General features: G+C 51.5%; 1 protein-coding gene and 1 pseudogene across 2 annotated transcripts in view; one reads left to right on the top strand and one right to left on the bottom strand.

Annotated features, from left to right (window-relative positions):
- Window positions 1-25,306, bottom strand: part of LOC144153913 (uncharacterized) — a 444,120-nt gene that overhangs the window by 88,102 nt on the left and 330,712 nt on the right. The window lies entirely within an intron of this gene.
- Window positions 9,399-11,452, top strand: LOC144151676 (very long chain fatty acid elongase AAEL008004 pseudogene; annotated as a pseudogene).

Raw genomic sequence — 25,306 nt, 5'->3', positions numbered from 1 at the left:
AGTACGGAGGAGATGCGCGTGAATCGAGGCGGACGACTTCAAGGTTTATAGTACCGCGTGGCCGTGCTCCACGTGCGTTCCAAGCAGAACGTGGAACCTAGCTAGCGGAACCTTTCGTTGCTATCGCCGCGTGATTTTTCATATGCCGGCAGGAGGTTGGCGCGGGCAACAGCAGGCGGCGGTTTTCTGCAGTAGATGCAGAATATCATTTGCTATCGAAAAACCAAGCATCCATAACTTTTTTAATAAAGGAACACTGTAAATATCCCTTGTGTACTCATTTCCTGTCTTATATTTGCGTACTGTCCTGTTCTTGTTCAACAAAGTTGACAAGTATGAGCATATAAACCGGGCTTAGACGTTTACATTTGGTTGTGAGTATAAAGGCTATTGCGCAATATTGATTGTACTTTGGCCGGGTGGCTCAATCGAGTCACAGACAGACAGACAGACAGACAGACAGACACCAAAATTTCTGGGTTTAAGTAGCCCAAGAAAGACTATCGTCTTTAAAAAAGACTGAAAGTGGGAGAGATGCGGTGGTTATAAAATTTCGGGGGGTGTACCGACACGACAGCCCCCCACCCACGTCTCCCCCGGCCCCTGCTACTCCTTTGCCCCACGATGAACTAATGTTGGTGGAGTCATAATATCAAACAATTTGCACTTGCAGCTAAAGTCAGCAACATACTTATTCAATGCCTGCCTGTTATGCCCGACTTGAATTCCCGTGCGCGTAATATTGCCGAACAATTTGCTCTTGCAGCCAAGAATCACCCAGCGTTTTGCGTGTCTGGCTTTCTTGCGTGTTGTGCAGAAAGCCAACGTTAAAACATGGGCTACGAGGGGAAATTAAACGGACAAGTCATGCAGCGAAGCCACCCTTTTGCATTTCCATCAAGGTTTAGCAAATAGAAGAAATGATTGAGGTGGGAGGGTTCCGGGAGAGCACCGGGGAGGGCTTCACGGACCTCTGAAATTCCCGCGCGGACCCCCATTTGAGCAGAGCCTATTGTGCGAGCTCTTTTAGTAGTCGCAATCAGTATTTTTGGGATTTCGTTGCAAAGTCGGGGTTCCTAGAGCGATGCTCCCGATTCACACCACATTGTTTCCCGCATCTTCACAAGGCCATCCAGAGATTCTGACTTGGAATCATGTACGATTCCCGAGTTAAACAGTGCATTTTACGTCCTACGATTCGAGAGGGAAAGAAAATAAATAAGAACGTTCGAACATCCGGAGATCGCTGTCATGTTCGTTTCATGCTAAGCACGCACGCATGCATGCATGCACGCACACACGCACGCACGCACAACACGTATCCGATAAACTAATAAAGTAAGTAAAGTAAATAAATAAAGTGAAAAAATTAGCAGTGGCTTAGCTCGGCTATGCCAGGATATACGTAGCGTGAGCTAACGTCCAGCTGGTTATTGTTAGCTTTCCTGGTTGTCTAGGATTAGCTTGATTGTCATGCTTACTGCTGCTTCAATGACACACACACGGTATACGCATTATGTGACACATGCATATTTGTCAAGCGGCTCCGGCGCAGTGTCACCAATCACCCCAGAGCTAAGCTGGTTCCACAGGCGCACGCCGGCGTTGCTGCGACGCACGAGCCATCGGTTCCACACCCGGCCACCACTCGCATGATCATCAAGTGGATCGGGCCTCCACGTGCGGAACAGAGGTCGGCGAAGACGCTGGGCGAGTGGGGCGTGTGAGAGACGCCGGGCAGCGAGCAACGTTCTGTGCGCCGTGTCACGTCACTGCTCCTCGCGCATGCGCAACACGGCTCTCCGGGAGCCAACGCGCAACTGCTCAACCTCGGCCAGTGTAGCTCACGCTACAAAATTCTGCCACCTTCGCAATTGATATGCGAAGACTGAGGAAACGGCGGTGCTGGTGGTCTTCACTAGCTTTAATTTGGCTTTCATTAGGTCTGCCCGTCTTATCGGTAGACCGAACACTGATGTCGACGAGCGCATGCCGTCTCCCCCAACAAGGAGAACACCTGCAAGTCAGAGCTAACGGCATAACTAGGCGAAGCCGATCACCGACGCGCACCTCCACACCCGGACATCTGCGTCGCGGCGCGCACTCACCACACCTGCTCGTCGGCTCCTTGCCTGCAGGCCACTTTCCCTCACCCTTCTTGGCCGAACATTTTCCTACTTTCCACTTTGCTGCGCCGAGCTTTGAGCGACGCCAGGCACGGATGGAACTCAAGCTAAAACAGCTCCGCTGTTGAAAATGATTCAACGATAAAGGCGGTGGCGAGGGACAAGACGACATCCACAGCGGCGTATTCGTGCCACTGTCGTCCAATGCCACCGTCAGGGGCTGGTTTCCACTTACATGATTTAGCATTTATAGGGTGGTTTCTATACGAGTACCCCTTGCAAGCCTGCCTCTGGTCCTTTGTCAGAGCGATGCCCCAGGACCACGGTATGCGGTCCCGACGTTTTTAGTCGCAAATATGAGACGCTTTGAGCGTGCGCTCACGCTTTTCTCCTTCGTGCGAAAACGATAGCGGATTGTTTCACGTCAGTGCCTTGTTTACATATATTCCCGCAGACACGTGAAGTCCCGCTCATAAGGAACGATCTTGAACACCGAACGCACCCAACGACGGGAATTGACCCGTCTTTCTAAACAATGATCAGTCTCGCTGTAATGAGCCCACCAGCCATGCGTGCGTACACGACTGAAATGCGTTGTTTTACGTATTTCTTCATTTCTTCTGTCCTTTTTTTCTTCCTCTCTCACAATATTTCTTTCTTTCTTTCTTTATCTTCCTCTCTCACATTCCTTCTTCTTTTCTTTCTTTTGTACTTCTTTAACGGCGTTGCTACGTTCCCATGGCAACGCATATATGGTTCCCACAGTTTTGGCCCGAGGGAAGAAACTAAATTTGTTCCCAATGATTTTTCTGTGCTATTTTGAGCAGCGAAGTCCATTTGTACCGTTCGTGCCAAATTCATGCCGGCGGTGCTGCTGTGAAAAACCAAAATACGAAAAATTATACTGCGACGCCGGAACAGAAATGGTGCTATAGTGCGAACGGCCAAGAAATTAATTCAGCTGTGGCATGCGCGTTTCTGCTGCCCCGTAACTGAAATCTCGGCCCTTTCCCCCATTGTAATACCGGGAATTTCAACACAATGGGGGGTAGCGAACAAAGCTACTGGATTCCTTTTTTCACAGCGTTCACATGTAACGGTTGGGTTATACCCGCCGTGGTGGCTCAGTGGCTAAGGCGTTGTGCTGCTGAGCACGAGGTCGCGGGTTCGATTCCCGGCCGCGGCGGCCGCTTTTCTGATGGAGGCGAAAAGCAAAAACGCCCGTGTGTACGAGATTTCGGCGCACGTTAAAGATCCCCAGGTGGTCAAAATTAATCCGGAGCCCTCCCCTACGGCTCGCCTCATCGCCTGCGTTGCGTCGGCGCGTTAAACCCCCACAATCAATCAATTAACGGTTGGGTTATCAGACTAGTCATGCCCAGGTTCCGTCGCGGGTATCGCATACGTATGGGCTCTTGACGCTTTTGGAAAGCAAAGCGGCTGCATTACAGCAGCGAAGCTTGCTCGGAATCTTGCCCCGGAGGACTGAAAAGCCGCAGCTTCGTGGGCAGAGTCAGCACCGACGCCAACGACTGTGGACTTGTACCACTGGTTCTGGTCGCGGAGAGGCCCTCGTACGCAAGATTGGGGAGGCATAGCACACACCACGTTAGTCTGTCCACTCCTACTAACTTCGAGCGATACGCCGGTCCCCGATGCATGAAAGACCGCTAGCCGTACAAGCTCAAGTCGGCTGTCCTCGCCTACAACGCGCTGATAGTAATCGCCAACTCCTACTTCGTCGCGAGGATGTGAATCTCAGGTTTCTCCGAGGAGAGTACGCCTCTCCTTCTTCCAGGGCATACCAGTCGCCCACCGCGACGGACATAGCCATCGTGAACCTGGGGTGGGGGGTACGGCCTAGTAAGGGTGGCCGACTTGCTGGACACCGTGGTCTCCGTGAAACGCCAGAAGTTTTCGCAGATGACGCATTTCCACGCCATCCACCACTTCTTGGTCGTGCTCAGTGCGTGGCTCCACGCGACCTTCGGCGGTGACGGCCAGACTGTGCTGGGTGCATGCGTGAACGCCTCTGTAGACGTCATCATGCCCTGCTGCTACTTCCTCGCTGTCCTGGGGCCTTCCGTGAGGAAGTGGTGCCTCAAGCACAGGTACCAGGTGCCTGTGCTGGAGGCGTTACGTGACCGAGCTCGTTACGTGACCGAGCTGCAGTTCGTGGTCCTCATGGTGCACATGGCGATAACGCTCTTCACCGACTGCTGTTATCCGAGAGGCTCCTCGCGGTACGGGCGCTTTCGCAGGGATATCTGGAACTGAGGATGTTCATAAACTCTCATGTAAGGAACTATGTAGAGCCGGAAAAGCACGAAGGTGTAGTGGACAGAGTGCTACCAATGGAGGAGCATGAGGGGAAGCGAACGGAAGGACCGGGAGGTTAGCCAGCTGTACAGCCCGGTTCGCTACTCCGCAGTGGGAAAGCGCTGCTACTTGATAAAGGAGAAAGCAGGCGAAAAGGCGGGAATGCACGCGCACTCTGGTCCCGCTTTAGGCACTACATTCGTTAGACTGAAAGCCTCCAGTGTAAATCAGTGTCAGTGCTTCAGCGCTGGGCATACGCATCTGGTTCAACTTTTCTTTTTTTCTTTTCTCTTTTTGCCCATTTTCCCTTTCCCACGTGCAGGATAGCAAACTAGGCTCTATCCAGGTTAACTTTCCTGCCTTCCTTCTACATCCTTCCTTCCTTCCTCATTGTCACGTAGCCAAAGACGACGCAGCTGTCTTGAAGGAAAAGCAAGTTTATTGGAGCGAACTTGTGCTCTCCTATCAACTCAAAGAGTACACAGGCGGCGAAACAGCAGTCAACAAAGTGACGCACGCAGACTGGTGTCGGCGAATAGAATAGCGCGGCGTCTGCTCTGCGGGCATTTATCGTTCGGCGCGAGTGTTTCTCGAACCGCCGAACTACATCCAGAACACTGTAGATCAAAGAAGATTATTCCAGGCTGGTGTCATTAGCTCGAAACACTCTCCCTATCAAAGGAGATAACGCATGCAGCATAAAAGAATAAAGAATGGAACAAGCGCTTCACTTGGCCCACAGATAACACACATAACACAGCCCGGGACAGCCGGGTGGAAAAAAACAAAACATGAATAAACAAACCCAATGCGTAGTTCGCGGCAATATCGTGTTTTTGTCGCCTTTAATGGATGAAGGGCAGGGTCCGATGTCGTCAGATAGTCCCCACTGTAAGCGGACTGTGAAGAAGGGACAGATAACATTGCAAGCGTGCACACCTCCGTACTGATGCCTTGGAATTTGGATTTTACCAGATGATTTAAATAAACTTTTCCTTGGCCGTGCGCAGTCGAACTTGAGAAGCGGACGCAGTGCTGTTCGTACCAGACGCCGAATAGTTATTACTGCGATGAGGATCCATAACAAATGTTTCGCATAGCACGGCAGACAAGCAACTGTCGTTGTGGCCAAGAGGCACCGCGCTGTTTAGCTGCGATGGGTTCCGTTCAGTGCAGCGACATCCTTGGAGGAAGTGAAAAATAGAAGCAGTGGTGTTTAAACGAGTCGACCTCTCCGACTCATGTCGTGTGCTGTCTCATCGCGTCGAGCCACTTAGCCTTCTTAGATACACGCTGCCGCGTCGCCTCCTCTCCTATGTTTAGTCATAAAGTGGTTTAGGATAGTATACGACACGCTGTCACGCATGACACTGGGCATTGTTTTCAGCGCTTTGATGCTTCGTCTCGTGCAACCACTGGGCTAGTTCCACCTAAGAGCGTGCGGGCCGGATTCGCAAAGCAGTTTTGATACACCTTCGTGTATATTGCCCGCATTCGCAACATGCCCTGAGATGTAACTGATGATGCCTTCTGAGCATAGTCCGCACGCAAGGTCAGTTCTCGTTTACGTATGCTACACGATGAGCCTTGTCTGTTATTAAATTAAGCGTGCGAAGCATGTAATTAAGACGTCCCACCACAGAAGGCGACACGCGATTACGAGGAGTTCCCTCGACAAGCGCAATTACAGGGGCCGAATTATTTATTGCGCAAGTACCCTCCGAATCAGGTTGCTCTAAGCGGGCCTTGTTCTCCAGCTGGGCTACCTGCGGCCCTTTTTCCTCCTTCCCCCATAACGCTCCCGCTGTGGAGGTGCATTGATCAAAGGCATTTGTCTATAGATTAGCGGCACCTTGACTCGTGCACAGGACTAGCTGAGTTGTAACTGCGCGCCCTCCTACGATTTATGATGAATTGCGCGTCACAATGCGGGAGTCACGAGTGGATTGCCGAGCCTTGTAAGGCTCAGTAAAGCTTGGGTCGTGCAACAAAGCTTTAAATGCGGATTTATTATTTTAGCGTTAGCACTCTTAGCCGAGTACCAAAATGGTGGTGGTTGTGGTTGTGGTTTACGGGAGAGGAAAAGGAAAGGAAGTGCAATGGGGATATTTTTCGAGCTCGGCAGGGCGCTCACCTGCATACAACCCAGTGCGGGGAAGGAAAGTAGAGGGGGAGTAAAAGGTAAGAGAGAGAGAGAGAGAGAGAGAGAGAGAGAGAGAGAGAGAGAGAGAGAGAGAGAGAGAGAGAGAGAGAGAGAGAGAGAGAGAGAGAGAGAGAGAGAGAGAGAGGATAAAGAATAAGAAGCAGGGCTGTCAGTCCGGGCAGATCAGTCAGACACTGCTGCGTGAGGCCGGTCGTCTGCAGGTAATGGAGCACGTGGGCGAAGACTTCCCGTTGGGTTGCCGGAGGCCCCTTCGAGAACAGAAGGTCCTGCGGCAACCCAACGGGAAGTCCTCGCCAATCTGCGCGGAGCCTCAAATTGTCAGTGGGAGGGCGGCACGCGCTGCTATGGCACCGTCTCTCTCACTGCCTCCCTTTCAGACTTTCGGCAGACGTTACTACTCCGCGCGTAGCGCATCGGAATTACGTGACATTTACGCGGGAGGTTCAAACACGATTTGCAACAACATGGTCGCCGGCGGCGGCGACACGCTGCCAGATAACAGCACAGTAGCGCGCGCCGCCGTGCGTTCGGTGATCACGCGGTCACTTCCTGAGACGCAGCAAATGTGCGCCGTGACCGAGAAGACTGCAGTTCGCACTGGAGTGTAATAACCGCCAGTGCATTCATTTTTGTGGTGACCTTGTATAGGAATATTTTTAAGCGCCCTCGCGCGATTAAAAAATTATGAAAACAGAAAAAAGAACTGAAAACGAACTGACGATACGACGGTCTATATCTAATCCAGTGCTCTCACGCCACTAACTTAAAAAAGCGAAAAAATTAAGAAAAACCGGGATATCTCCGCTAGCGTGAAACCTGGGGAGGGGCGAAGCATGCAGTGTTGATTGATTGATTGATTGATTGTTGGGTTTTACGCGCCAACGCAACGCAGCCGATGAGGCGCGCCGTAGTGGAGGGCTTCGGATTAATTTTGACCACCTGGGGATATTTCACGTGCGCCGAAATCTCGTACACCCACGGGCGTTTTTACTTTTTGCCTCCATCAGCAAAGCGGCCGCCGCGGCCGGGAATCGAACCCGCGACCTCGTGCGCAGCAAAGCATGCAGTGTATAAGTGTATTCTTGGCGCCTTGGCGTTTTTGCCCGCGGAAATGAAACCGCTGGGGAGTACAGGTATACTGGGCTGCTGTAAGTCTCGTTTCTGTGAAGCACGAAGCGTTCTAGCGCGAGGCGTTAGGAAACGAGTGTCCCGGTGTTTCAGTACCTTGACCACATGAAACGACGACGGCGACAGAAGACGCCGACAGCTCGAGCCCCTAAGGAGATTCACCCCTAAAAGAAAGTTCAAGCAGAAACCGTCAGTTGTACCGCCTGGGTGCACAAACTCCACATTGAAAGATAATTCGAAAGAGACAGCTTAGCGATTAAGACAAATGCGGCTTGCGCGGGAGAACTAATCTCACGGGCAGGCATAGCCTGAACTCGTTCGAGGCCATCACTGCTTAGATAACGAGGAGTATATGACGTTGAAGTTCCCGGTTAGGTTGCACCACTATTCCACAGTCGCTCTCGTTTTAACAGCAGAGCTATTTAGGTCCGTCGGACCAAACCAAAGGTTAAGGAGGTCCCCGAAATCGAACCCGAGACCTTTATGCCGTGAAACGGGCGACCTATATACACTGGACCACCCCAAAGGCCCGAGGGCTACAGCGGTGGGGAACAAGAACATACGCAGCATTTCCTTCGGGTTCGTAGCGCGGTCGTTGGCTTTGGGCTTGGCCGCGGCTCCTCGCGCGCGCTCATGATAACACTTTGAAAGAGATGTGAAAGATTGCGGACGAAACGATCCGGGCCCGCCAGCCACTGAGAACCTTCAGCGGAAAGTTTGCAAATAAATGCGAGGTGATGAGATATGGAGCGGAAATTTGGCGCCTTGCTAAACGAATGGAAAGCAATTTTAGGTCAGCTCGATGGGTCACGGAACGAATAATGACCGGAGCAACGCTTGGAGACAGGAAACGGGCTTTATGGAACAGAGAACAAACTATACAGTAGAAGATAGCATAATTCAAATAAAGAAAAGGAAATGGACTTGGGCTGGCCACGTAATTAGGCGAAATGATGATCGGTGGACCGCGAGGGTGACAGAGTGGAGACAGAAACGAGGCCGATTACCCGATGGAGGGACGAAGTAAGGAAATGCGGAGGCAAAGAACGGACTCGAGCGGCGCGCTACAGGGGCGGTTGGAGGCCTTCGTCCTGCAGTGGACCTAGTGGGCTGCGGCCGCTGATGGTGATGTCACAACATCCGGGTCTCCTACAAAGGGAGAGGGGCCGCCAGCTCAGCTGTTTCTCCAGCCTTGCACCCCTATTGTTGCAAGCTGCGCCAATTTTTTTCTTCTTGCTTGCCTTCTTATAGTTACGGCTTAACGGGGCAGTGCCGGGCGAATGTTGCATTGAAGCGGCCGGTTTCAGTTCTCTGTCCGTCGAAACTTTTTCAAGTGAACTGCAACAGCAGAACAGCTGCGCTTGGATAGTTTTCAATTCGACGGGGCTAGCGGCAAACAACTCGCTTGCGTAATCGTTAATGTTTGCATCTGGCGCTTCCTGCAACCTCACGCGCACCGGAGCAAACAGGCAATAGGCTCATGGTTTGAGTAAATCTGAGATTATGTGCGCTTGAATTGACGCTATTACACCCGGCTACGCCAGTCGCGTTTTCGTGACCCATGTTTAGCCTTTCGGTCTCGATTTATTCAATACAGTCATCGGGAACGCTGCAATAGAGCGCCAGCAGCCGTCTTGTATTTCGCCCCAGTTCCCGTCACAGTGCAGCATACAAAGATAGAATCGACATGCAACTCATGAAGCTGGGTTTTTCCGCTGCTTGGTTTGCACTCGCTCATTTTATTCATCGGAGCACCGAAGGAGGTGGTCATACTTAAAAGAATCGATCTGTCTGACCGCGAAACATTATCGAGCGCGTGCCGTTGCAGTCATGTCGGTGACGAAGCAAAGTTTGCTGCAAAAGAACGACTCGGAATCAGTTTGAAAGATAATCGCCTACACAGCGTCGCTCGCATCAGCGAAATAAACTCGTGCGAGGGCTCGTGGGCCGCTTGCATCGCATTCTACAGGAAAAGGGAGTTGCCGACCAACGCAAATGGACGGCATGGCTTCGCCGTCATCCGCATCAGCTTGGTCGTGGTCCATCGCTGACCTCTACCGCTACGCCTCGTCCCTGCGGGACCCTCGCACCGAGGGCTGGGGTGGCGTGGCCGACACCAAGTTCGTGCTGCCGCTGCTTCTCGGGTACGTGTACTTCGCCAAGGTCGCCGGTCCGCGCTGGATGAAAGGCCGCCAGCCCTTCGACCTCCGGTGGGCCGTGCTGACGTACAACGCCCTCAACGTGGTCGCGAACGCCTACTTCGCGGTGCGAGTGTTCCAGTCGACGTACCTGGGCGGGAGGTACAGCTTCTTGTGCCAGGGCATCAACTACAACTCGCCGACCGCGGCGGACATGGACATACTGAGTCTGGGCTGGTGGTACAGCCTGATCCGGATCGCCGACTTCGTGGACACGGTGTTCTTCGTACTGCGCAAGAAGTTCTCTCAGGTCAGCTTCCTCCACCTCGTGCACCACTTCCTCGTGGTGCTGAGCGCGTGGTTCTACATGCACTTCGGCGCCGACGGCCAACCCATGCTGGGCCTGTGCGTGAACGCCTTCGTGCACGTCGTCATGTACTCCTACTACTTCCTCGCCGCCCTGGGACCGTCGGTGCGGAAGCACCTCTGGTGGAAGCGCTACATCACCCAGCTGCAGATCGCCCAGTTTGTGGGGCTCATGTCGCACATGGCCATCACGTTCTTCTACGACTGCGGCTACCCAAGGCCCCTGGCTGTCATCGCACTGTTGCAGGGCTCTTTCGTCCTAGCACTGTTCGTTAATTTTTACGTGAGTTGCTATGTCCGCCGAAACAAAGCTAAAATACGAGGGGACGGTACCTCGAAGCGCGATTAAGCTCGCGGCAAAAGGAACGATCGCTGCATATGAAACTATATTAGTGGCACACTTTTATGGTCAACGAAGATTGTTGAACTAACATCAACTGCCTGTACAGACGCGTTTGTCGGTTCCAGTCCGACCAACAAGAACATTTGTAGACGTTGACAATAATCTGCGCTTCAGGAACAGCGCGAACTGTTACTGTTTCATTTTCTGCCTGTTATTTAGTTTGGCTTTCTGTCTATATGCCGTATGCCTCTGCATCACCAGCATCCGATAGCGCCTTAAACCTTTGTTCCGAATTTGCATGTTATTCGGCGGTAGCAACGTACAACGAATCATAAGCCCTGACGTTTCTTTTCGTGCAAATTCACGGGTACGGAAAATCGGCGACGGGGCTTTTTTTTTTTTTTTTTTTTTTTGCGTTACAGTACGGCGACTGTGGTTTCTATTCATCTTCTCATACGTTGTACTGGACACTGCGCAATGGCGTCAGCGGAGCTGTACAGTCTAATTCACATATCTGCAATTTTCCCGTAGAGCCCAACAGTGTGTCGCTAGGTGCGAAACTTAAGGTCTTTATTCTCTTTACATTTGACGTATGCTATGACTTCGTTGTAACTTTCCGTCGGCTGTGCGTCATGCGCGGTTGCGCAGCATTTGTCCATCTTGTGTTCCGTCACTCCCTTGTCATTTGTACATGCGTGGCCAAATAACAGTACTCAAACACGAAGCGCGAGATGCGCCAGTCTGCGCATATTAAGGCGCACTGAGATACAATGCTTATGGGTGACACGAATACCGACAACGGTCGAAGAGACTGTAAAAAATAAAATGAATGAATAAATAAAGGCAAGAAGAGGCCACGTTTTTCTTCCTTTTTGTCTTTTTCTGTTCGGGTAGACTGATAAATAGGGCTCTTCGGCATCAAAACAAGGCGAAAGAAAAATCGCACGAAGCAGGCTTTTCTCCCGCGTCTTGCCTTAAATTCGCTTCAGGTTTAATGCAGCGCGTGTCTCAGTAGACATGCAGCTTCAGCTAGCTCAAGTTTCAGCTTTGCCGAAAACCTTTGTCTTTGTTTGCTTGCCCACGTTGGGCTAAGGACACCCACCGCGCACAGATACACAGGTATTGCTCCTCATACACAATACACAAGTATTGCGTCATTGCTCCTGTCTATCAAAGAGATGAACTTTCTAAACGCTGTGGTTGCTTGATAACATTTCGTTCATGCGACACATGACTATTCACACATGCGCATGATGTTGCCGGAAGGTATTTCTAGACGTTCCAGTGCCTTGTTCGTTCAGTTGCTAGTGCCAGCTAGTCCCTCCCGTCGTTTTCTTCTGTGTCCTGTGTTTTCCGCTCGTTTTTATTCCATTCATTCATATACAAGTAAAGTCATGGACGAATGAAACGCGAGCATGAAAATATGAACCAGAACGCACAAACAGCGCGATTTCTTTCCATGCAAGTCAAATTGGTGCATGGCTTTACTACAACACCAAACTTGGCATATGTGGCTTTCGAAATATACCAATAGCGCGCATTTATTTGACGCCCACGAACGGTTTTGGTTCGCATTTTGCTGTTCGCATTTTATTCGACCATGACTGTACACACACCGTATACAAACGTGCACACCCCGTACACTGTTCATATAGGCACAAATAGCACAACGGTATTACTCCGTAGCGGCAGGAATCGGATTTTTGAGAAGGGCAGGTTCAGGACCAACGAGATATGTCTAACACGTCGCAGATTCCCGTGCAATAGTATTTTCAGTTTGAAAATAATAGGCCTATTCGATTATCATGCAGTCTCAGAATCGCCGCGGACTGAAATCCGGCATTCGCAGTAAATAAAAGGTGGCAATGATTCCTTCCTCCAGAGAAGAGATAAATGGCACGGCGAAAACAGCGGAAAAACACGGCGTGCTCTCGCTCACCAAAGAAACTGAACGCCTCTTCCTCACGCCGACTGCGTAAGGGGCCAAGAGGACGTCCCATCATCTGGCCCAGCTGGGGGTGCGAGTGGGAAAGCTCAAATAAAGAACACTACCTTAATGCTACTGTAGAGTGTCGGCCTGGCCGGTCCTGCGTAATTATTATAAACGATCATTACAACAATCAGATAACGCTGTACGCGTTACCTTAGCTTGAAAACTGGTAAGTATCGTTACAAGTTATTGGAATGGGCACCCTTTAAAGTACCGAGAATACGCGGAACGAGCTCAGAGGGCACTTCCCACCAAAACTTCGTGTCCGATGATGAAGTTATTGGCGCAAACGTGATGTAAAGCCGACATTTTCCCCGTAACAGCCGGCGCTGTAAAATGCCGGGGACGTCGTCATGCGAAGCGCAAATTCAGTGCTATTTATAGACATCAGTAGAAGCTGTCACAAATCATACTCCAGTGGTCGAGTGGCTGCCATGTTGCTTAACCTACAACTGAACTATGCTGATGTGTTGGAATAAATGATTAGGAAGGTTATCTTTTCATACAATGTGAATTGATTGTAGCTTTAGGAATTACTGCTATTTTTTTAAATTGTTTTTGTAGGTAGTAAGAGAAGAGCATGGTATAACGAGCTCTGTAGGTTAGTATACTTAATTTTTGCCAAAATGAACGAAAATTCAAAATGTTCGGTTGGTAAAAACAAAGCACCGCATGCGTAACTAAAGGAATGGTTCCTATGAGTCGTAACGATGGGTTCCACAAAAGCGGTAGATTCACCCGTGTCTATTCTTTCACACGCTGTCTGGCCGGGCAGTTGAAGCGAGTGACAGACAGACCAAATTTTTACGCGTGGGTAGCCCAAGAAAGATTATTAATCGTCTTTGTAAGATTCTGAGGCAGATGCACACAAAAAACGGTCCCTCGGCTGACTTTCGCTCACGTGGTGCGCCCCATGAAGGCCGACTGCGACTTGGAGCGAACTTGGTAACAAGGACTCACGCGCGCTTTCCCTCTCTCCCTGTGCTGCAGCCTACCAAATGCTGCTGCTTTCTTTTACTGTTTTTCAGTTCCAAAGCGAGCTCAAACGGGAAAGGCCCAAGCCCTGTTTCAGTAGGCTCATTTTAAGTGGCGAAAAGAAAGGCAGGCATGTGTTTATCTCGCAGATCTTTACATCTTTCTGGGTTCCGCAGCGGCTGAAGATTAACTGTATGCAGGTGCACGCGGGCAGCAGCTGAAGAGAGCGCTGACACGGCTCGCATGCCCACGCATGGAAAAGTAAAGGTGAAATGAGGAAACGAAACGAAAAATGAAAACGTGTAAGCATGAATGTTTACGCTTTCATTCGGAAACAATAGAAGCGTGCGCAGGCGACAGTCAAACTACCTGTGAACGATCCTTGGTGCTCGGCCAAGCGTTTGTCCCTGACAGCTACAAGTCCCACATTTGCTGCGATTATAAGCTTGACCTTCACACGTCAAGCCGTATCTTGGGGTCAGTGTTCATTTGACGGGGCGCATACTTCGTTTCTTCTCAGAAGTGCATTGAACAGGAAGAAAGTGGGCCGTGTCGTGTCGTCGGAACGGCCCATTTTTCTTAGCGAAGGCCGGAGAAAGCGTTAAAGTCATGTGCAGCTTTCCCGCTCATGGCAGTCCTTGCAACAGTGATTACCTTGTAGTTATTTAGCGAAATGTAAAGAAAGTTTTTTGCGCAGATAATATTGAGCGCGAAAACTTGCTTTGCGCACAGTTTCAAGTCTCGCACGTTGCGCGACTGGGTTCCTGAGCCGTGGAAACTATCCCATAGAAATGCATGGGGAATAAGATTTGACAGCGAATTACACACAAAATATTCAGAATCCTGGAAACTTCTTTCAGTGTTTTTATCTTCACGTTGACTTCTTGCTTTATGCCAAATATCACTTTCCTGAAGTGGTTTTGCTAGGTTCCTGAGAGTGGGAATTTTGAGAGAGAAAGCTGCGTATGTATTAGTCTCCGAATGGTGACTCTATGCGGCTTTGCCAAATTTAATCTTGAGAGCAACGGCGGGTTTCCGCTTAGTAGACGAAGACTTGACGAATGCAACAAAAGCGTGTAATATTAGCGTGGACTGCTTCCCACTCAAGACAGGACGCGGGAAAATATTGCGGAGAGCAAGTCCAAAGATATATCAGTGGCCGAACCCATTGCAAATTAAACAGCACACCCGCCCGCCGTAGTCCGTGAGCATTGAAGCCGCCTGTTCAGTTGTAAGAACGATTGGATCTCCACGTACTATGTGACTTGCACTAGCTACGTTCACAAAGGTGCTCGGTGTTCAGTCAAGCTGCATGGCCTCGCGTGCTGCCAAGAGAACCGGTCGCTTCTCGTACCCGTCGCTGTGTCCAAGTCAAGGTGACGTTGTGCTGCTCAGCATAGCGTCGAGGGTTCGACCCCAGCATGCACTGTCTGTGTCTCTTGTGGAGAATGCCATGCTGTCTCCCTAAGAATCTTCTTTCGGGCCACGTGCACCGGTTTGCCATAGGTGACCGGTAAAAAGCGCAAAGACTCATGGATACATTGTTTTCTCTCATGTAGTGCCGCCACTTCCGGTTCGGGAGCTCTCCTGGCCTCCCGTACGCCGTCGGCTTTCACGCGCGTGTGTGCTTGTTGCTTATCTGTTTCCACCGGGGAAAAAACGCTCATGCATTGAGAATTCCATAATAACAACGATTGACCCTACTAGGGGTTTATCTGACAGGTAAGCACCCCGTGACAAATAAACAACACGCACACGCGCGCCTGAAAGCCGCCGGCATACGGCAGGGCAGGCGAGATCTCGAAGCGGAAGGGGCGGGAGCAGACGACGTACCCCGTGAGCCTTTGCACTTTTTAGCGGTCACCAATCGTGTAAAGGTGATCACGCCGCTACGCTTGCCCTCCTCGACACTTACACGCCATTTCTTTTAATGTTTAGAGCGAAATTACTACACCATCAACCATATTGTTTCCAAGACACAATTACGACAGAAAAGCAAAATATCGCAGACAAAATATTTATAAGGCTGTGCCTAGAGCGCCGTCCCCCGGCACTATACGCCTCGAGCTTCGAGATCACTGCGCCGCCTGCCGCCGCTTCTCTGCGGCGTTTGCGGGATTTGCGCTGCGTGGCTGATAGGAGCTCATGCAATGTTTCGGTTCTCTTTCGTTTCTTTTTGCCTTTCCGCGCCCTAAAAAACTTGCTATGGCCACGTCTCTTAGCAAATAGTGCATTTCGGGCACTACAAAAAACAGCTGCGTCTTGGTAGAGTGCTCGAGCGCCTACAAGAACTATCCGTGGACGCGGTTCAGCGGACTGCTTGGCCGCCCTTACGGGCGTCGGTGACGGCAGCAGCATATCACCAGTGTCATCTCCGAATACGTCAGACACAAGTAAATTCTATTGCCGCCTCGTTTAGACCTGATACTGGCACAGTGAGAGGTTGATCTGGTTTAGCAGCGCGGACAACAAATGCGGCTTGGTTTCGAATATATACATCGTATAAAAATATGTTTCGTGGATGTGATTACCAAAAACCTGACAATATCTTGTGCCTCTTGCGGGAATATAAACTTCACAAAAATTATATGCAGCAGATAATGGATGTTTGCCGGCGCACTTGTCACGAAAAACGACCCAGCATTAAATGTTTTGTCGTGTGGGGATCCCTGAGTATAATATTTCATTGTCCATCATACTCATTTCGTAGAATTTTCGGGAAATGTATGCTACACTGGCTTGCCAAGGGTAGTGATCAATACCTGAGGTATGGCATATTGGCAAGAGTAACTGGCACGCTGTCAGGCATGAGCGCTCCACTAGGTTATGTAAGCGCACAAAACCGATTTACACAGTAGTGTATAGCCGTAGAATGACCATCTGAAGAAACGCTCCTTACGGAGACACTGTTAGTAAATTTCAGGGCAGTGTAATTACAATTAGCTCCATGATTGCGCTATTTCGCCACCTTGTGCGTAGGGCCTCAGGCTTCGTCAAGCTGCTGAATGAGCAGCTTTTTGTCTGAGGTCCGTTTTTACACTGAGGAAAAAAAAAAAACATTTCTGATTCTGATTCTGATTATGCCGGTTTCGCGACGCCGGCCTGTGACACACCTGGGGCTTGTATAGACCGAATTAAGCCCACTAAGATCGCGTTAGAAATATTAAAGACGATAGTCTTTCTTGGGCTATTTAAACCCAGAAATTCTGTCTGTCTGTCTGTCTGTCTTTTTTTTTCTTTATTACCAGTCTTCAACACACACTTACAACACAAAAATAACCACACTGCATTTGGTACAACACACACCGACATTGACATACCAGCCGTGCCTCCGGCTAGGCTTTGTCATTTAATCATCACCTCAGAGAAATTAACGGCTCTACAAAATCCAACCAATCTGGTACTGGCTGCTGGACTTTTAGCCCCTCAACGAACTGCGTGACACTCTCCCGCAGAAACTGCCGGGCCGGTCGGGCATCCACGTCGCCATGGAGTCACGCCATGCGCGCCCTCCATATGCTGTGAAGGCCCAGGAGCATTATTAAATCGTAAGGGACTCCTTCGTTATTCTCTGTAGGTAAATACCGTATACCATGCGGGGTAAGGGGGAAGTCTTTGTGTAAAGTTCGCTGCATAACATCCCAAAAGTGAACCGCCATCCAGCAGTGTATAAAAACGTGGTCTATGTTATCCGGTTGTTTACAAATTGTACAGTCAGTACCCCACGGTGTGTCTAACCCTTTTCTGTTAACCATGTTTGCACAGTAAGTGTCTCCGAATGAAGTTTGAAAAAAAAAAAGGACTTCACCCCCGGTTTTTACAGCCATACGCTTAACTCTTTTCAGTACATCCTGCCCTGGGCCTTCTTTGTACAGTTCTCTATATCGCGGTATCGGGAACAGACTGTCGCAAACAATCTTTATATAATTTTCTACGTGACACTGTACTCAAATATTCCGTCGAAAAACCAGTTGACAGAAACCTGAGTGACATGACAACTTCTTTAAAATATCCTGAAATCCTTCCCTGTATGTGCAAACTGGATACGACAAATTCCGGCAGTGCTTGAGACAGCCGCACCTGGCAAACTGTTCGCAAAAAAGGATCGCTTGTATCGCGAAGAAAAAGGAACCTATTCACCAACTGGCGGACAAACAGGTGCGACAACCCAAGCCCGCCCTCCTTGACGCGTCGAAAAAGGTTATCTCTACTGCACCTTTCCCATGTAGATGACCAAATAAACACAGCAAATGCACGATGCATTTTCTGTACATTCAAACGCGAGCAGTGCAACACTTGCATAACGTACCACACTTTGGCAATAAAAAATAAATTACAAACAGTCGCTTTAGCAAACATTGAAAGAAAAACCCCTTTCCACTTTTCTGCCCTGTCGCCTATGTCCTGCGTTCGGGCACGCCAATACGGTTCGCTGTCCTGGTAGCACTCCAGTGGCGTCCCTAGATACTTAACGGGACTGGTTTCCCAGCTCACGTTGGCAAAAAATTCCGGTGTCAAAGACCAGTCCCCATGCCAGAATCCCAAACATTTCCCCCAGTTTACCCCACTACCTGTGATTGACCCAAAACGTTTAACAATGTCCACCGCTTTCGTAACACTATCCTTGGTCGTACAGAAGAGAGAGAGAGAGAGAGAGAGAGAGAGAGAGAGAGAGAGAGAGAGAGAGAGAGAGAGAGAGAGAGAGAGAGAGAGAGAGAGAAAATGACTTTATTGAATGTTCCTGCGGAGGGAGGGGGCTACGGCCACGCAGGGCCGGCCTCTCCTAGACGAGGGTCAGGTCGTCCCCGAAGCAATGCCTCGCGGGCGTCGGCGCGTTCGGCGCGCGTTGGGTGTACGGGTGTTGACCCGTCGACCCTCCGACGACACGCTTCCCTACGCTTCTGCCCTGCAAGAGCAGCCTCGAGCCGCTGGATAGTCCGTATTTGTATCTCGTGCTCACTCGAGTTCATGGCGAGAGTGGTGTCCTCGGGCATACGCCTTGCGTCGTCTGCCTCTATTAAATGTCTTTCACAGCCCCACATCAGGTGGCGTTGCATTTGTTCTCTTGCACATACTACAAAACAAGTTTTCGTAGATGTCGGGGCACACGTGGCGCGCGAGCACCGGCGTGAGCACTGAGTTGTTGAAAGTTGAAAGTTTATTTCCAGTAAAGCACATACAAATCTTTTATCAAGGGAAATCGGGAAAAAGTTGCTCAATTGCAACTCAATTGCAAAAGTTGCCTGTAAAGCACTGCTTCGGCGCGGTTGAGCTTCGGATGAGGGGGCGGTTTGGTCCGCCTCCCAAGCCGGTACCATTGTAGTATCTCCCCATATGATGCAAGGGGTTCTTGTTCGATGTCGTGGGACCCGTCCGCCGGTGAGGAGCGGGGGGGCGTCTCGCGGTTCGAAAGTTCGCGCGCGGCGGCGTCCGCTTCCTCGTTGCGGTTGGGGTGGGCGCTGGCTCCGAAGCTTGTGTGCGCCGGGAACCAGCGGAGATGGGTGACTTGTGCGGTTGGTGCTCCTCTGGCTGGGCACTGTACTGAGTTCACAACGCTCGCACTCAATAGGTTCACTGCACTTGCACTCACTGTGTTTTTGGCGTAGTTTGCGATAGCCGAGCGCGAATCACTGAGCACTGTAGTACAGTGCGGGTGTGACAGCGCGAGCGCGATGGCAACCTCCTCTGTCTGCGTGGCAGAAGGAGCACGAATACTGCACGCACTGTACACTTACCCTGTTGTAGACTTCACCGCCACGGCCACATAGGTGTTCGGACGGTTTGGATACCTTGCTGCGTCCACGTAGAGGGCTCCCGTGTCATTCGCGTGCGCCTGGGTGAGGGCCTTGGCCCTGGCCTCTCGGCGACCTGGATTATGGTCGGGATGCACGTTGCGGGTTAAGGCATAAAGTTGGGCTAGTTGGTTATCTGACTGCATTTTACTAGCGAAAAATAGACGCGGACGAAGAAGAAGTACACAGGACACTCGCTAGTCCTGTGTACTAGCGAGTGTCCTGTGCACTTCTTCTTCGTCCGCGTCTATTTTTCGCTAGTAAAATGCAGTCACGTTGCGGGGCAGCGGTAGTATCTTGATGCGTTGGAGTATCTCTCTTGGGAGGCTCTGTGTGTTGGGCGGATCCTTCCCCTTGCTGTCGCGGCCGTAACCGATTCGCTCGAGGATGCTTCTGCCGGCCCTCGTGGTTGAAAGGCGCTCGAGTTGTGTTGTTCTTTGGGCCTCACTGATCTCTTCCAGAGTGTTGTGGAGTCCCAATTCCAGAAGTCGCTCCGTGCTGGTGCTGTTGAGTAGCCCCAGCGCGGCTTTGTAAGTCCTGCGGATGGCCGCATTGATCTTGTCCCTTTCGTGTTGCTTCCATGGGTGGAAGGCCCCCACGTAGGCCACGTGGCTCATCGCAAAGGATTGTACTAGTCTTAGGAGGCTGTGTTCCTTCATGCCCTGACGTCTTGTGGATATGCGTTTGATGAGGCGGGTGGTGATGCCCAGCTTCGTGATGACTCGGTTGACCGTGGCGCTGTTACCCCGGCTAGCTTCGAGGAGCATGCCGAGGACGCGGAGGGTTTGCACTCTTGGGATGACGCTGCCGTCGCTCGTGTGCAATGTAATTGTGGCGGAGTCTTCTTCTGTCTTCCTGCGGTACCGCCCCGGTGGTGGGAGGATGAGCAGCTCGGACTTGTGCGGGGAGCATCGCAGCCCGGTTCCCGCCAAGTGCTGTTCGATGGCGTCTACCGCCTCTTGTAGTGTAGACTCGATGTGGCCGTCGCTCCCTCCGGGGACCCACAAGGTAATGTCATCTGCGTAGATGGTGTAGCGAACCTGCGGGATCCCCGAAAGTCACTCGGCCACGCCAACCATCACGAGGTTGAATAGCACTGGCGATATCACCGAGCCTTGGGGTGTGCCCACACTGCCCAGCTCGCGTTCCGGTAGCTGTAGGTCTCCCGCCTGCAGTTCCACGGTGCGGTGCGACAGGAAGTCGCGAATGTAGTTGTATGTCTTCTCCCCCAGGCCCAGGCGCGAGACTTGTGCCAGGATGGCGGAATGGCGTACATTGTCGAAGGCGCTCTGGAGATCCAGGCCCAGCACTGCCCTGTTATCTTGGGTGGGAACTGATGCATCGAGGATGTCGTGCTGTATCAGGATCATCGCGTCCTGGGTGCTGAGCCTTTCACGAAACCCCCACATGGTGTCGGGGTAGAGGCCTTCGTCTTCGAGGTAGCGTTGCCATCGGCTGTTGAGGACGTGCTCGAGAACCTTGCCCACGCATGATGTGAGGGAGATGGGGCGAAGGTTCCCGATGCCAGGTGGTTTGCCGGGCTTGGGGACGAGGATTGTCCGTGCCGCCTTCCACTGTTTGGGGAGGGCTCCCGCGCGCCAACACTTGTTGTAGTATCTTGTGAGGGCTTCGATGGCTCCGTCACTGAGGTTGCGGAGTGCCTTGTTGGTGACCCTGTCCGGGAAAGAAGGCTGGCCGACTCTAGCGCGGAAGTGCAAAGAACACTCATTGAACGCGCAGAGAAGGCCCTGTCGGCTATCCCGGGAGCTCCGGACTAGGGGATCCTTGCAAAAATAAAGTTTTCTTCTTCTTCTTCTTGCAGTTTAGGTGTTGTAGTGTCGCTCGTACTTCCCACTCCTCTATGTCGCGGTCTAGTGTGGGGTTGGGGGTCCCGCTGTAGTCTTCGTGTTCTTCGGTGGGTGTGTTGGTAGGTACCGCTCGTTGATGCGTTTGCATGTTTCGTCTTTGCCGAGTTTCTTGGTGGTGGTGTGCATGATTTGCGCTAGGCGGTGACGTTGGTATCCCTTGCTCTTTGTTTCGTCGAGGAGGTGACGAAGGAGCTGCCAGGTCCTGCCCTGATGTAGTTGTCCGTCGGCTTCGTTGCAGATGGCGCGCCACTGTTGCGTGCACAGTTCGCGGCTGTGTTTTTCGATGGCGCGACCGAGCTCGGCCACCCGTTTACGCAACCTGCGGTTCTGTCGTTGGCGCCGCCATCTTCGTTGTAGAGACTGCCTGGCCTTGATCATGTGAGCTAGGCGGCTATCGACTTGCCGGACGTCGTCGTCCGTTTCCACTTCCGTGGTTGCGGATGCGGTGGCTTGTACGACGGCCGCCGACCACTGTTCGATGTTCGTGATCTCACTTTGCGATTCTGGGCAGCCATTTCTGAAGCGGGTCCAGTCGGTAGTCTTGTGTTTGCGGCGACAGTTGTGTTGGCCGGCCGCGGATGTCGGGAGTGTCAGCTCGATGATGAAATGGTCACTTCCTAAGTTATGGCCGGTGTTCCTCCATTACACGCCTCCCCTTGTTGTGGCGCTCGTGCGGACGAATGACAGGTCGGTGTTGGTGTCGCGTGTCACCGATTTACCGATGCGTGTGGGCGCCGCTGTGTCGGTGTGGAGGGTGAATCCGGCATCTGCCGCCGCGTCGAGTAGGTCTTTGCCCTTGGCGGTGGTCCGATGATATCCGAGCTCCTTGCGTTGAAATCCCCACAGATGGCGAAGGTATCGGTCGATGCCGTGCGTAATGCCTTGTGGAGGAGTGTCTTGAATTTCTGGTGCCTGTGTGTGGGATTGCTACATATGTTTATGAGGAGGAGGGACTCCTTCTTCTTCTTGCCGATCACCACCTCGGTCACGCAGTGCTCGATGGTGCTGCGGCCGAGGAAGTGTTCGTGCTTGACGAAGGTGAGTCCCTTGCGAATGAAGGTGCACACCCCCTGTGCCGCCCCTTTGCCACAGTCTCTGGCACTCGGGGGGCTTGCGTGCGTACGGTATCCGGGGAGAGTCGGCGCGTTTTCTGCGTGCGTTTCCTGAATCATGATGACGTCGGGGGGCGTCTCGATGCTCTGCAGGTGTTGACTGCCTTTCGGCACTGGGACCTTTAAGCACGATCTTGTTGCTGGTTGAGCTGCCATGACGTGGTTGGTGGTTGGGCGAGGTGGCTGCGGTCTTTAGGCGCGTCTTCGTCGCGCCCCAGTTTCCTGTATAGGAATTCCTGCAGAGCGTCGAACCGTCGCTCCATTGCTGTGAATCGGGCGTTTACTCGGTGTTCAAATGCGTCCATTCTCTTTTAAATGCAGAGCATTTCAGTAACTCACGATGTCACCCGCGTTGGCGTCCGTAGTCCGCACGCTCACTGCGCATGCGCGTCGAGTCGAGGCGATAGCGAACTCTCTCGCGAGGGGCATTGGATTGGATTCGAACACACTCTCGCGAGGGGCATTGGATTGGATTCGATTGGATTGGCTTGGATTGGATTGGCTTGGCTTGGATTGGATTTGGATTGGATTGGATTAAAGTGGATTGTGTTGGATTGTGTTGCGTCATAGCCGCGGCACGTTGCGTCATAGCCGCGGCAGACGCGCTGGGGCCGGCGCATGTGCTGTACTCTCTCTTCCGCGGTTTCCTCTCCTTCTAGCGCGGCGCATATAACCGGTGTGCCGTTCTCCGGCGAAGGAACATCCGCGCTTGGCTCAAATACCTAGAGTCCACGCCGCTTTACAAGTACGCCAACGTCGTCGACTGGGACCGGCTTACGCAGTCCCCTCAACGTAAATAAGCGGCGGAGCGCGCGTTCGGAATTCAGTAAAGGGCGTCCATGCTTGGCTTTCGCTTGACGTGACGCTTTGCTTGACTCGAGTAGATGCGACGCATTTACTCGAATTCCCCCCGTGGGAAGATGCGGGCGGCTTTTTCTAGACGGTCGATCCTCTCGGTGCACCCTCTAAGGCGGACCGCTACGCTAATTCCCCCCTGTGTACGGGGTTCTTGATCTTCGTCCCTCGCGAGCGATGGGTCTTCTTCGTGTTCTTCCTCCATGGCCGTTTCGGCGGGCGAAGTCGTCGTGGCGTTTTCGTTCTGGCTGGGCAGTTTCGCCGCTTTCTTGGGCGGTGGCATCGGCTGTGATGTGCGTGCGGTGGTCGGTGTCGGTGATGACGTTTGCGCGCCTTTCTGGTGGCGCGGTGTGAGTGAGGGCGGGAGGGGTACGTGGCCCTGTTCCCACTGTTGCGGCTTGACCGACTGCGGTGGCGAGTTCTTGCTTCTCGTTGTTTGTGGGTTTTCCAGAAGCCGCAGGGCTTCGTCGAGGCGCCGGTTGAGCCGCGCATTTTCTTCTTTGAGCGTTGTTATCTCGTCTCGGAGGCTCTGCATCTTGTCGTCGTGCTGCGTCGACTGCGCGGGGCGTGCTTGTGGGGTTTTCGATCTTTGTCGCTTCGCGGGTGTGTTGGTAACCTCCGCCCACGTCACGCGCTCATGTGATTGTGACACGTTGCCGCACCGCCGGCTGCTGCTGTTCTCCCGGCCGCCCCGGGTTGCGGAGCGGCTGGCCGGGCGTTGCCCTCGCTAGAGTGTACTAGAAGTTTTAGAGTGGCCCGACCGGGCGCTCGGAGAGGTGCTCGTTTCGCGCAGAAAATAGCGGCGGCGCTGTAGTCAACGACCATTGAAAGCGAAAGCGGCGGCTGGCCGCGCGCACGGCCGCGTAGACGCGTGGCCGGCCGGGCCAGGAAACGCTTTACGCGCGGAGCACTGGAAATTTGTTCTGCCGGTCGTCCAATTGCTGAAATGTACTGTAGGTACAGTGGACTGTGGGTAACGAAATGAAAAATAAACGCTGCAGCTCATTTTGCGTTAGTTTTGCCTTTCTCGCTCGACAACAAGGAAAATTACGGATTTTCCTTCGGTGCAGCATTCGTAACGGATTGTAAATCAAGTAATTGCAGCGACATTTTCGCTATTCAAATTTCCCATAAAAAGTATTTTGCGTTGAATTGCGTAACATGAACCAGTTCATGGTTGCTTTATGATTGTGTCCTTATTGTGCTGCCTGATGGACATGACACGAAAAAAAATATGAGGACTGGGATGATATAGCTTCTCAGAAGAATTTCTTAGTTATTGTCTTGCAATTTACGCTCGGACTGCAGTTATGTGGGTTAATATCATAAGTTGCGTTTGTTTTTTTATCACGTGAGTTGTTATTATAGCAGTATTAAGCAGTGGCCCGCTTGGGATAATTACGGGTCACCGTGGTGGCCGAACAGAAAATGACACGCGCAAGCGAGTTATCTTTTTAACTAAAAAGTGGATAGCCCAGTGGTTAGCTCAGTTGTACCAATGACCGTCTTTCATAGAACTATTCCCGCAAAGTTCTGTTAATCGCACCACCTTTCACCTGATTCGATCAAGAAAGGAGTTGAATCAAATCAACACAAATTTAATTCACAAGTATGCTGAGGGTACAGTTACACGCACATAAAAGAAATGCAAAACATAGATCAGAAAATATACTGACCGCGACAAAAATGAAATATAACACGTCTACTATAGAGGTAAAGATTCAAGAACGCTAACATGGAGATTTGAATTGACATTCTTGGCCAACGCATTTTCATAACTCGCCCTCGATCATTAGCAATGGCTAAGTTTAAGGTGTTGCTCCCACCTTCGCATGTAATCATGGAACTTTTAAACATTTTATGTAGAAATGAATCCGTGTCACAATGTATACAGACCAAACCAAATTTGCTGTCAAGGTCTCACGTGCTGGACGCAACCAACGCCGTTAAGGTGTTTGTTGTGAATAAGGGCTTCAGCACATCCATAACGCTGTCATGGTGAAGCTCCTTGCCGCTGAAGCAAATGGTAAAAACGTCCTAGAGATCGCTAATAAACTTTAAAAAATAAGCGGAAGGATTCAGAATTACCCCCAAATTACAAGAGGTAGTAAGCACAGCGGCATCGTCCCC

The sequence above is a fragment of the Haemaphysalis longicornis genome, unplaced genomic scaffold, assembly GCF_048455015.1.
Source record: "Haemaphysalis longicornis isolate Haplotype H1 unplaced genomic scaffold, Haemaphysalis longicornis Haplotype H1 scaffold_9, whole genome shotgun sequence".
NCBI lineage: Eukaryota > Metazoa > Arthropoda > Arachnida > Ixodida > Ixodidae > Haemaphysalis > Haemaphysalis longicornis.
This window is presented reverse-complemented; position numbering and strand designations above follow the sequence as displayed.